This window comes from Solanum verrucosum, unplaced genomic scaffold, assembly GCF_900185275.1.
Source record: "Solanum verrucosum unplaced genomic scaffold, falcon-dt-bn FXZP01000115.1, whole genome shotgun sequence".
Taxonomy (NCBI): domain Eukaryota; kingdom Viridiplantae; phylum Streptophyta; class Magnoliopsida; order Solanales; family Solanaceae; genus Solanum; species Solanum verrucosum.
In genome coordinates this window covers 1,700,253-1,714,143 of record NW_026020680.1, presented here as the reverse complement: position 1 = coordinate 1,714,143, position 13,891 = coordinate 1,700,253, and the positions used below count along the sequence as shown (strand labels likewise).

General features: G+C 35.4%; 1 pseudogene; it reads left to right on the top strand.

Annotated features, from left to right (window-relative positions):
- Nucleotides 1-459: 459 nt before the first annotated feature.
- On the top strand, nt 460-5,838 carry LOC125812259 (uncharacterized; annotated as a pseudogene).
- Nucleotides 5,839-13,891: the final 8,053 nt, after the last annotated feature.

The following is a 13,891-nucleotide window of genomic DNA, read 5'->3' as shown; positions in this document are numbered from 1 at the left end:
TCAGCGCCAACAATGGCGGGCACCTGCCCCACAAGGTTCTCGCCCCCAACAACAAAATTTTCAGGCACCCCATAATCCACGTCCCCGAATGGATTATACAAGAGAACAAGGTCGAAAAGAAAACTTTACCCCAATTGGAGAGTCATATACGAGTTTGTTGCGGAAATTAGTACAATTAGGATTGGTTGAACCTGTCAATCCCTATTTTGTCAATCCGAATGCAAGAGGCTTTGATCCAACTGTTATATGTGAGTATCACGCTAACACTCCAGGTCATAGCACAGAGAATTGTTGGACTCTAAAAAGAGTCATTGAGAAGTTGATTGAGGATAAGGTAATTGAGATACGTAATGAGGAGGCGCCAAATGTCACCAATAACCACTCCCTGCTCACAATAAGGAGCATATTGTGGGGATGGTAGACATTTATGAAGATTGTGAGCAAACATGTAGAACAAAAATGGAAAGCAGAGATTCAAAAGAAGAGTCGAGTATGGTTTTAGAACCCATACAAAAGGCACCGATAATTGTGAATGGTGCAAGTTCAAATTTTGGAGACTCGAGAAAACTTGTGTTGTATGTCCCTGGAGCTGTAAAAAGAAGAGAAGTACCATTGAATGGACCAAAATTATACATTCCTGGTAAGCTTCGAGCATTTGGTCAAAATCAAGAAAGCGTGAAAGAGCCAGTTGTGATACAAATTGCAACACAACTTCCGATGACAAACACCAAGACCGTTCCATGGAATTACAACAAAGTCGTTGTTACCCACAAGGGAAAGGAAATTGTTGAAGAGACAAATGAAATAAGAGGATTAACTCGTTCTGGGAGGTGTTATGCTCCAGAAGAATTAAGAAGAGACAAACAAGCCAAAGAAAATCAGTTGCCGGTTAAAAAACCTGTCACTGAGGAGGAGGCTGAAGAGTTCTTGAAAAAAATGAAAGCTCAAGATTATTCTGTTATTGATCAATTGAGGAAAACACCCGCTCAGATATCCTTGTTGTCATTACTCATACATTCTAAAGAGCATCGTGAAGTTTTGACCAGAATCTTGAATGAGGCACATATCTCAGAAAGTATCACGGTGGGTCACTTGGAAAAGATGACCAACCGAATATTTGAGGTAAATAGAATCACTTTCACTGATGATGAATTGCCTTTGGAAGGATCTGGGCATAATAAGGCGTTACATTTAACCGTGAAATGTGAAGAACACTATGTGAAGAGGGTCATGGTCGATGGAGGATCAGGTGTAGACATATGCCCTCTTTCTACTATACAAAGGTTGAAATCAACACGATAGAATTCGTACTAACAATGTCTGTGTGCGTGCATTTGATGGCGCAAAACGGGACACTCTTGGTGAAATATACTTAACTGTTACAATTGGACCAGTGGAGTTCGGAATCACTTTCCAAGTAATAGACATGGACACTTCTTACAATCTACTTTTGGGTAGGCCATGGATCCACCTGGCTAGAGCTGTGCCGTCTACTCTGCACCAAGTGGTCAAGTTTGAGCATGACAAACTGGAAATCATTGTCCATGGTGAAGATGATCTCCCAATCACCCGAGATCCGTCAATACCATGCATTGAGGCCAAAAGAGGTTGTGAATCCCTCAACTATCAGGCTTTTGAGATTATAACAGTCAATCAGTTTTCGGTAGGGAAGCCTATACCACAACCTCATCTATCATCTGCTTCAGTCATGGTGGTGTCCCAGATGGTACAAAACGGCTATGAACCTGGAAAGGGACTAGGGTTGTCTTTGCAAGGAATTGTAGATCCCATCAATCCGATGGGTAATCAAGAGACATTCGGTTTGGGTTTCAATCCAACTAGATTTGATAGAAAATGGGCAAAAGATCGTAAAAGAAATGTTTGGAATTTGTTGAAGCCAATCCCTCATATTGCTCAATCTTTCGTTAAATCTCGAGGTGAACCGAGTCCAGACTTCTCTGTCCAGAATGATGTGATGAAATATGTCAAGGTATCAAGGAAATGTTTTATGACGTAAACATGACTCAGATGGGTGAAGGCACTAGTCACATGGATGTGCAATTCATCGGCCCGAATGTCCAGCTCAACAACTGGGAAGCCACTCCTCTCCCTACAAGGAGGGAGTCTTGGTAGTTTATTTTGCTGCTTTTAATTTATTTATTTGGATTATTCTCAGGGTTGTAATTCAAACCTTCTAGCTATCTCACTTTGGTGTTAACCCTTCTATCATTTCTCATTTAATGCAATGAAGTTCTAGTTTCCCAATCATATTCAATCATCTTCTCTGTTCTTACTCTTTCTAATATATGTCCTCTTATTTTTCATTTCAGTTACGTTAATGTCGACTTTAATAATATGACATGCATGCGGAGTTTACAGTTAGATCCTAAAAAGTTGTCTGATCTCGAAACAATGAATCCAAAGTTTGACGAATATGATGAAGATGAAGCTTACGAAGAAATAAAAAAGGGATTGGATCAATTTGAAAATAAGCCTAAACCTAATTTAAGTGAAACTGAGGCGGTTAATTTAGGAACTCCTGAAGAAGTGAGAGAAATAAAGATAAGTATTCATATTGATCAGAACATTCGAGACGACATAATTCAAGTTTTATTTGAATACAAAGATGTCTTCGCGTGGTCCTACGATGACATGCCGGGTTTAAGTGCTGATTTAGTAGTTCACAAACTTCCAATACATCTTGATTTTCCACCTGTCCAGCAAAAGCAGAGAAAGTTTAAGACAGACATGAGCGATAAAATTAAAGAGGAAATCATGAAGCAACTGACTGCAAATGTGATCAGAGTTGTCCAATACACTACCTGGTTGGCTAATGTTGTGCCAGTACCAAAGAAAGATGGAAAGATCAGAGTTTGTGTTGATTACAGAGATTTAAACAAAGCAAGTCCAAAGGACAATTTTCCATTACCCAACATTCACATCCTGGTTGATAATTGTGCCAAACACGAGATTCAATCTTTTGTGGACTGTTACGCCGGATATCACCAAATTCTCATGGATGAAGAAGATGCAGAAAAAACTGCTTTCACCACCCCATGGGGTACATATTGTTATAGAGTCATGCCATTCGGTCTGAAGAATGCGGGAGCAACCTACATGAGAGCTATGACTACCATATTCCATGACATGATGCATAAAGAAGTTGAGGTATATGTCGATGATGTCATCATTAAATCTAGAACGCAAGTCGACCATGTACGTGATCTAAGAAAATTCTTCGAAAGATTGAGAAAGTACAACCTCAAGCTTAATCCAGCTAAATGTGCATTTGGAGTGCCATCTGGCAAACTTTTGGGTTTTATAGTTAGTCGAAGAGGTATTGATTGGACCCCTCTAAGATAAAGTCCATTCGAGAATTGCCACCTCCAAAAACCAAAACTGAAGTCATGAGTTTTCTGGGAAGGTTAAACTATATCAGCAGGTTCATTGCTCAACTCACCGCCACATGTGAGCCGATATTCAAGTTGTTGAAAAAGGACGCTGCTATCAAATGGACAAGTGAGTGTCAGGAGGCTTTTGACAAAATTAAGGAATATTTAGAAACCCTCCGGTATTGGTCCCACCAGAACCTGATAGGCCGTTATTCTTATATCTCTCAGTGATGGATAATTCATTTGGTTGCGTTTTAGGACAACATGACATTACAGGAAAAAAGGAACAAGCCATTTATTATTTGAGCAAAAAGTTCACAAGCTATGAGGCAAAGTACACTCTGTTAGAAAAGACTTGTTGCGCTTTGACTTGGGTTGCCCAAAAATTGAAACACTATCTTTTGTCCTACACGACCTATCTTATATCTCGAATGGATCCTTTGAAATATATTTTTCAAAAATCCATGCCAACAGGTAGGTTGGCAAAATGGCAGATTTTGCTTACGGAATTTGATATTATTTATGTCACTCGCACCGCCATGAAAGCACAAGCGTTGGCCGATCATTTAGCAGAGAATCCGGTCGATGACGAATACGAGCCCCTAAGGACATACTTCCCTGATGAAGAAATCAACTCTATTGAGGAAGAAATTCCTAATGATGGTCACGTGTGGAAATTATATTTTGATGGGGCTGTCAACAAAAATGGAGTAGGAATTGGGGCAGTTCTTATCTCACCAAACGAATGTCATTATCCTGCCACAGCACGACTTCGATTCTTTTCTACCAACAAACAACAGAATACGAAGCTTGCATCATGGGTTTGAATATGGCAATAAATCTGGATGTGCAGGAGTTGGTGGTTTTAGGGGATTCCGATTTGCTCATTCGACAAGCCGAGGCGAATGGGAGACTCGAGACATTAAACTCATGCCGTACAAACAATGTTTAGAAAACCTCATCAAAAGATTCAAGTCCATTGAATTCAGGTACATTCCCAGGTTTCACAATGAGTTAGCTGATGCTTTGGCCACCCTAGCCTCGATGCTTCCATACCCGGGTAATACCTATATTGACCCGTTGGAAATCCAAGTTAGGGATCAACATGGTTATTGCAATATAATTGAAGTAGAGCCAGACGGTGAGCCCTGGTATCACGACATTAAACGGTTTTTAAAAGCTAAAGAATATCCAATACATGCTGATAGAGATAAAAAAAGAACTATCAGGCGACTCGCCAATGGGTTCTTCTTGAGTGGCGATATCTTATATAAAAGGACTCCAGATTTGAATCTATTGCGATGTGTGAATATTCAAGAAGCAGAAACAATTATGAATGAGGTGCATTCAGGGGTTTGTGGCCCTCACATGAACGGTTATGTTCTAGCAAAAAAGATTATCCGGGCAGGGTACTATTGGTTGACCATGGAGCGAGATTGCTTTCGATTTGTACGCAGGTGCCATCAGTGCCAAATTCATAGCGACTTGATTCACTCACCCCCTTTAGAGTTGCACCCTATGTCTGCTCCGTGGCCTTTTGTGGCTTGGGGAATGGACGTTATTGGGCCGATTGAGCCGAAAGCATCTAATGGGCATCGGTTTATTTTAGTTGCTATCGACTACTTTACCAAATGGGTGGAAGCTGTCACATTCAAATCAGTCACCAAGAAAGCAGTGGTGGACTTTGTTCATTCAAACATCATATGTCGTTTCGGCATACCAAAAATCATTATTACAGACAATGCAGCGAATCTCAACAGCCACCTGATGAAGGAAGTTTGGAGCAATTTAAAATTGTTCATCGTCATTCAACCCCTTATCGACCCAAAGCAAATGGGGCTGTTGAAGCGGCAAATAAAAACATCAAGAAGATTCTTAGGAGAATGGTGCAAGGATCTAGGCAGTGGCATGAAAAACTACCATTTGCTCTCTTGGGATACCGCACACTATTCGTACGTCAGTCGGTGCAACTCCTTACTTATTGGTTTACGGAACTGAGGCTGTCATACCCGCAGAAGTTGAAATCCCTTCTCTTCGAATCATTGTCGAAGCAGAAATTGAGGACACGGAATGGGTTAAATCAAGGTTAGAACAATTAGCACTGATAGACGAAAAACGGTTGACATCAATTTGCTTTGGTCAATTATATCAGCAGAGGATGGCTCGAGCTTATAACAAGAAGGTACGCCCAAGAAATTTTGAAGTCGGTCAACTTGTTGTGAAACGCATCCTTCCCCATCAAGACGAGGCCAAAGGAAAGTTTGCCCCAAATTGGCAAGGCCCTTATGTTATTAAACAAGTGCTATCAAAAGGAGCTTTGCAACTGGCAAATATGGAGGGAAAGGCGATCGACACAATTGTTAACGCAGATTCGATCAAAAGATACTACGCTAACACTCTTTGTTATGACACTCTCATGATTGACATTCTCAAGATGAGAGGATAAAAATGTATCCTCCTTTATTTCAAACACCACTTGTCTGGTGCCAAAAAAAAAAAAAAAAAAAAAAAAAAAAAGTTTCATTGAACTACGTTCGACCTGATTCCTAAGAGGATACGTAGGCAGCCCTTCATTGGGGTTCGGTCTAATCACTGAATAAAACAATAATCATGTTCTTCAATTCTCCAAGGGCTGAGACATGACATTGTGACCTACGGTGTGTTACAAATAAAAATAAAAAATAAAAAAAATGAGAGAGTCTTATGAGTGAAAACCCTCACGGGCACCATAAGACGATAGTAAGTTGAGAGAAAGAGATAAGAATGTCTTATTGGTGGAAAACCATGAAGGGCACCATTGATCAAATGATGACATTCCGTCTTGGCATGAGCACACAATCAAGATAGAAGTCAGGCTATAGACTTAAAGGTACAACATTGTTTCATGAGATTCAGACAACTTAGAAGGATCAAACGTTCAGTCCAAATGCATGTCATGATTCATTAAGGTGGTCACGTACTTTCAGATAAGATTCTTTTCATTCCTTTTAAACATTTACTTATTTCCTTCTTCTAAAGACATAACTTTTCTTTCATAACCCTTTCATTTGTGTCATTTGTACTTGTGTTCGGTATTCTTTGAGTCTCATTCAGCATAAACTCGCGTCAAGTGAGAAAATCAAATTAAAGTAGCGAAATTGACTACGGTATTTCCAGTTGAATGTTGGGGGCATGCACAACATTGACTAGGGCTGTGAACCAATCGAAAAAAAATATCAAAAAAATCGATACCGTGTGAAAATCGGTAAAGCAAGAAAGTTGTTTTGGAAAGGATGAACCCCACAACGTGCACAAGATAGAAATGGGTCAAAATGTTCATAAGAAGTGTTTCAAGGGAAGATAAGGACCGTCTATAAAGCATCTTCAAGCTATTCGCGCATCGTCAATATGATGATTCTTTCAACCAACACAGATTCAAAGTCAAACTCCACAAGATATTCGAAGTCACAAACCAACCACCGTTTAGAAAAACTAACAAAATATTCTTTGTTTTAAAATAGGTACAAAGAAAAATCGTGCAAGTAATTCGCGAGAGTCAAACGCCACCAGGTAAGTTCTTGAATCCCTGTCTCTCCTACAATATGCACCACAATAATAATGATAACAATAAAAAAAAAAATTATTTTTCTTAATAAAATCTGGGGCATTTATTTTATTTTTGTTTGTTTCTTTTATGTTTGGAAAATGTACAAAAATAAAAATAAAATAAAATAAATGATCTAAGTAATAAAAAAAATAATATATTATATATATAATATATATAATATATTATATTATTTTTCATGTCTTCACAGGCCAATAACCCTGGTTCATATAGGCAAATAACCCTATTTTATTTTTCATATCTTCACAGGGCCAATAATCCCTGGTTGCATATAGGGCACAATAACCCCTATTTTTATTTTTCATGTCTTCACAGGGCACAATAATCCCTGGTTGCATATAGGGCACAATAACCCCTATTTTTTTTTATTTTTTTTTCATGTCTTCACACGGGCACAATAACCCTGGTTGCATATAGGGCACAATAACCCCTATTTTTTTTTTATGTCTTCACAGGGCACAATAACCCTGGTTGCATATAGGGACAATAACCCCTATTTTATTTTTATGTCTTCACAGGGACAATAACCCCTGGTTGCATATAGGGCACAATAACCCTATTTTATTTTTCATGTTTCACAGGGCACAATAACCCCTTGGTTGCATATAGAGGCACAATAACCCTTATTTATTTATTTTTCATGTTTCACAGGGCACAATAACCCCTGTTGCATATAGGGCACAATAACCCTATTTTTTTTTTTTTTCATGTCTTCACAGGCACAATAACCCCTGGTTGCATATAGGGCACAATAATCTATTTTATTTTTTTTTTCATGTCTTCACAGGCACAATAATCCCTGATTGCGTGTAGGGCACAATAACTCCTATCTTATTTTTATGACTTCACAAGGGGTAATAACCTCTGGTTATATTGGGCACAAATCTCCCTTTATTTTTTAAAAGTATATTATTATTATGCCTAGTATAAACTTTTATAGCTTTCATCAATAACTCACAAAATTTTCCTAGTGCATACTGGGGCAAAAATTTTGTTTCGTTTGTTTGTTTTGTTTTATGGCGTGTAGGTTTCTACATAGTATACCAATTTGAAGTTCAAGAATAAAATCCTCGTTTTGATTAGAGAAACGAAGAATGTCAGATGTCAATGACATTTAGAGTCGCTTTCAACCCATGTAACGGCTCAACATATCATGAATCATCTTCTCAGAAAACAAGCATTCAAGAATATCATGGGAAGACGTCAACGACTCAAGTCAAATCATAAGTTTCAGATCATAAATTCAAATATCAAGATGAAAGTTCGGAATCGATGTACCTACCCAAAGAGGGTGAAGCAATAACCGAAGATTCAAAATGAAGACTCAGTACTAGTGGAGTAGATATGATCTTGTATCTTTCCCTTCTCTCCTATTGTATTTTTCCTTTAATGTAACAGCTGGAGCTACGAACCGGAACCTCGACAAAACCTCATTCGACTACCTAAAATTATTCTCCCGTCCCTTCCTATATATTAACTACACCTGATTCCTTATCATTAACTCAGGATAGGTAGTTTGTCTAAAGTTAGGGCGTGGTCAAACCTCTTCTCTTTTATTTATTTTCACATTTTTGGATCAATGTGTCAGTAAAAAATTAGTCACATTGTTCACGTCTTTGCATGAAAACTCTTCATGTTTTTCCAAGCAAAGAGGGCATACTGTGAACACCTAATTTTTGACCAAAACATAATGATTCTACACCCAATTTTAATATTTCAGCAGGGTTATATTTAAAATAAATGAAAAAAAATAACTGAAAATTACAACAAATTATAAGCTCACTTTATTTTAAAGTTTAATAAAGAAAGCTTTTGAATTTAACGTATTTTGTTTTACCATTTCAACTTTTATCTAGTCAAAAAAATAATAATAGTCGTATATATCATGGAAAAGTAGAAAAAATAAAATAATAAAGATAAAAAGAAGAGTCCTAAAAATTCAAATTACCTTACCTTTATCCTAATTACCCCCAACTTTCTTAACTTATTTGCTAAAAATCCTCATCCCATTTAGTTTTTTTTTTTCTTCTATTTTTTTTTCCCCTCTTGCACGATCTTTTCTCTTTTTATTTTTTTACACGTTTTTTTTCTTTTCTTTCTTTTCTGTTCGTTCTTTCTTTATTTTTTTTTATTTTTTTATTTGTTTGTTAATATTATATTACTATTTTTCTTCCTTTATCTCAATCCTAAATTCTCAACTAAAATTTTAAATTAAATCATATTCCCACTCCCATCACTTCCTATTAATTAGCACCAGACTCACACCCCAAACTATTATAAAAAATATACGCTAGTAAAGAAAAAAAGGATACGCATACACACAGGAAAAAAAAAACACAGAGAGAAAAATATAACAAAAGTGAGTTTTATTTTTTGAGAATTAAGTCAGCGTTCGAGGTTTCGGATTCGTGGCTCTTTAAAGTTAATATTAGCTATTAACTTTGGAAATCAGTAGATAGTTGCAGTTGTTTTTGTGGTATCAATTTTCGCAGCGAGGTAACTATAAATTCTCGCATGATTTAAATAGAATACTTGTATGAAAACTCGATTCCAATAATATGAAGTTCTTTGAATCGCATATTATTATTATGTAATATCAATCTGTGATGCATGTTGTGATTATTTTTGAGAATTTATGAATGCTTAGGAAAACGAAACCGAAGATGTTTCTTGTAAAAAAAATAATATAAAATAAAAATAAATGATGTACCATACATTTTTTTAATTTTGTCTTATGCTCTTTAGATGCAATTGATATTAAAATTGGTTTCATGATATTTAATTTTGAATAGATAATATTTCTTGGAGCTTAGTTTTCATTTAAGAAATTTTGTTGAAATTATTTGTAGACTTGTTAGCTTTTGATGTAAATAATAATAAAAAAAATTTAATTAATTAATGATTCAGAAAAGCTATCTGAAATATGTTTTAGTCATTTTTTTTTATTTTTGATAAAAAATAGTTTATCTTGATAATAAGCATAGGAAAACTATTACTTTAAGTGGAATTGTTAATTAAGAGGAGAATAAATCTTATTTAGAAATTCAGTATTAAGAATAATAATATTATCATTATTATAAATAATAATAATAATAATAATAACAAAAATAAAGAGGAAAAATAATGATTTTTTTTTTGAGAAAGTATAAAAATAAAAGAATAATTTTTTTTTTAAAAATAAATAAAAAGAAGAGCAATAACGTGAGTAAAAAAAAATGAAATAAAAAGGATTAAAAAGAGAGAAAACAAAAACATAACAAAAAAAAAAAAGTAAGGAGAAGACAAACAGAATGTCAAAAAAAAAAAAAACATTAAAATAATAAATAAATAAAGAATTAAAAAAAAATAAAGAAGAAAAGTAGAAAGAAACAGAACAAAAACTTAAAAAGAAAAAAAAATTAAAACAATAAAATAAAATAAACAATAATAAAAAAAAGACAAGAAACAGAATGTCCAAAAAGAATAAAAAATATAAAAAGGATAAAGTAGAAAAACAAAAAAAAAACGTAAAATAAAATACAAAGAGACAAAAACAAAATTAAAAAAATAAATATAAATTAATAAAACCAAAATGTAAAAAAGGAAAAAAAAGTAAAAAAAAAATTAAAAATTAAGAAGAAAAATCTTTCTAAAAAATAGTCCTAATCTATTTAGAATTTCTTGCTAAAACTAATTCCAAATCACATAAAATTTTATTTCTATTTTTAATCTAACTAAGAAAATACAATCCTAAAATACTCAAACTCAAAAAATTTCAATCCTACACAAATTCTAATTCCTAGCAATTGGATACCCATATATTTTCTATCCACAATAAAAATAAATAAATACAAATACATGAAAAAGAAAAGGAGAAGAAAAGAAATTACAAGACATTTCAAGATTTATAAATATCCATCTATTAACTTTACTTTATTATGTTTGAATAAATTTATGTGATATACATATTTTTTTAATTAACGAACATATATTAATATAAGATAAATAGGTTTAAAATAAATCAAATAATGAGGTAAATAAATTTTATTAATAAGTTAATAATACAATATTCGAAAATTAATTTAAGTCATATATAGTCAGTGAAGCGACCGTGCTAGAACCACGGGACTCGAGGGGTGCCTAATACCTTCCCCTTGGTCAACAAAATTCCTTATCCGATCTTTGTTTTCACAGACAGAATAAAATAAAGAGTCAAATTTCCTTTTGATTAGGATTTAAACAAGGTGACTTGAAACACCAAAACTCAATTTCAAGTAATCTTAGTTCATTATTGTGGGAGAGCTATCTTTAACCGACATTAAGACCATGTGAGCTATTAACTTGAAATCCAGTCTCAACCCTACACCAAAAAGGGGTGTCCTACTTGCTAAGGTAAGACAATGAACTTCTAGTTTATGTGGATCCACTAGATAATGTCTATCTAAGACAATCAATCTATGGTGGCACATAAATTATGGGATAAGCAGATTGCTACTAGAAACCCGTAGTCAAGCTAGGGGAGAGCTTCCATATCAATATCCTCTCGGTGCTAAGTGTAAATCCCACTAAATAGTCTTTAATGTTAACTTGTATTATTATCCATGGAAGGGAATATGATGTAGCCAATCAAAGCTAAAGTCATATTATCTTCCATGGAAACGCACAATTAAGCAACCAATCCAAACTAGGTTTCATTAGAATAACTCCTTAATCTTGATTCAAAGTTTAGTTGAGAAAATCATTCAACCCTAAGAATCCTTTATGTGAAATATACTTTCACAATACCAAAAACAACAACAACAATATTGATGCTTCACTCTCAAAGAAAATCTTAAATCATTTTCATCAAATTTATAAGAACATGCATATCTTTATAAAACTCATCTTTCATGATTCAAAAGGCTCATCATATGATAAATTCTAGAAAACATATATTTCATATGCGTTCATGGGGATTCAACTTAGAAACATGCAATTTCTTCAATTCATGCATAAAAAGACATAAATCAATCAATAATATCATACTTGAAAAGAACCCATGAGATTGAGTAAAAATCCTAACTTCCATTGGAGATTCTACCTTGTGAATATTGGATAATTTAGGAACCCTATGGAGGAAAGGACTCCATAGGTGAATAGTATCAAACCTTGATGCCAAAAGCTTGAAATCAATGGTGAAATTGGAGTCTTGACTTGACACGAGAATTTACCATTTACGACAAATTAATTACGATAACAAATAAAGACAGGCAAACAAAATACCAACAATGCACAAAAAACCAATAAACACAGAGAATAGCCACACATCGACAATTGCATTTGGTTTCAACCAACTATAGAGCAGGGTTTGGACAACCAACCTTAAATACCGAAAAATTTGAAACGCTAGGCAGCAATGTAATCCAAACGTCCATCACAAGCAAAAGATCCCAAACGACAATAAAAACGAAAGCATGAGAACAAAAATATGATCGGTTGTGAGAGTACATAAGTTAAAAATTATGAAAGTGAAAGAGATTTTGCATTTAAAATGGTTTGGCCTTTTAAAACTCTTCAGTTCAAGCGCCAGTCGGCGAAATAAGTCATGGTCGCTGACCCACTCTGCGATGCGCCGAGTGGTACTTCAGCCTACCAAATTTTACAGAACATCTAGCAAGCTAGGTAGTTACAACGGTGATCCAAGTTGGGCTCGCCGACTGGGATTTTAGCTAGCCAAGTTTCCATTTTCCTAAAATTTTAACTTTTCAACCTGCACATTCAACACCCGTTATTCAAACAACAGTAATAAAAGTCTTAAACCTTAGGTTGCCTTTCAAGAAGCGCCTTATTTAATGTCGTGGCATGACGTGGATACGCTTTTAAGATTCAATTTTTGGGTTTGCCAAGGTATCATTTGGTAGACCCCCTTTTGGCCTTAGGTTCAAATGAGATGAAATTTGACCCATTTGCATTTCCAATTGTTTGAGGGACATTGAGTAAGAGGTGACTGTATGATTTAGTGTGGAGACGTCCTCTTTTATTTCTTTCAAAACTTTCTCCGACCCTTCCACCTTATTGAGAATGTGTGTAAGCATGTCTTCCGTACGGAAGTTCTCTGGGTCAGCCCTTTGCTCCTTAGGCTTTTGATGTTCATTAGGTGTGACATATCTTTCCTTGTTACCATCCCTTTCTTTCCAATTAGCACTACGGTCGCGCCATTCTATGTCACGGTCTCTCCATCCATCATCTTTATCCCAACCTGGATTTCCACCCGACCTTGGATATCTCGAACAGAAACCTTCTCCTTGATTTGCAAGAAAGTTCACTTTCTCATTATATAGCGCCTCAAAGTGTGCCTCCTAGGGGTTTACACTTTTCGACCCACTACCCATCACATTTTTAAAAAACATATCCAGCGGGGTCATCATTTTTGCCATATTTTGGTCTCTCTCTTGGTCCTTCTCGATCTGCTCTTTTGTCATTCTAAAGGTGAGAGGAGAATCTTGGTCCTCTCAAGTGTAACGTGCTATGTTAATCTTGGTCATGACATCGAGTAGATTAGATGCTATTTCAAAAGGCTCTTGCATTATACCCCCTGGAACAAGTTGATCAACAACACCTTTGTTCACAGAGTCAAGACTCCTATATAAGTGTTGTAATAACACGTTGTTTGGAAGTCTGTGAGTCGGACATTGAAGTACCAACTTCTGAAATCTCAGCCATGTCTTGTGGATTGGTTCACCCTCCAAGCGTTTGAAGCCTTGAATGCTATCTCTTAATTTCATCATCCTTGAAGGAGGAAATAACCTTACAAAGAATGCCACATGTAGTTCATCCCAAGTAGTAATGGAATTCCTCGGTAGATAAGCTAACCACTTGGTAGCTTCCCCCATCAAAGAGAACGGGAACAAAACCAGAGATGTACTGATTCTTGAAA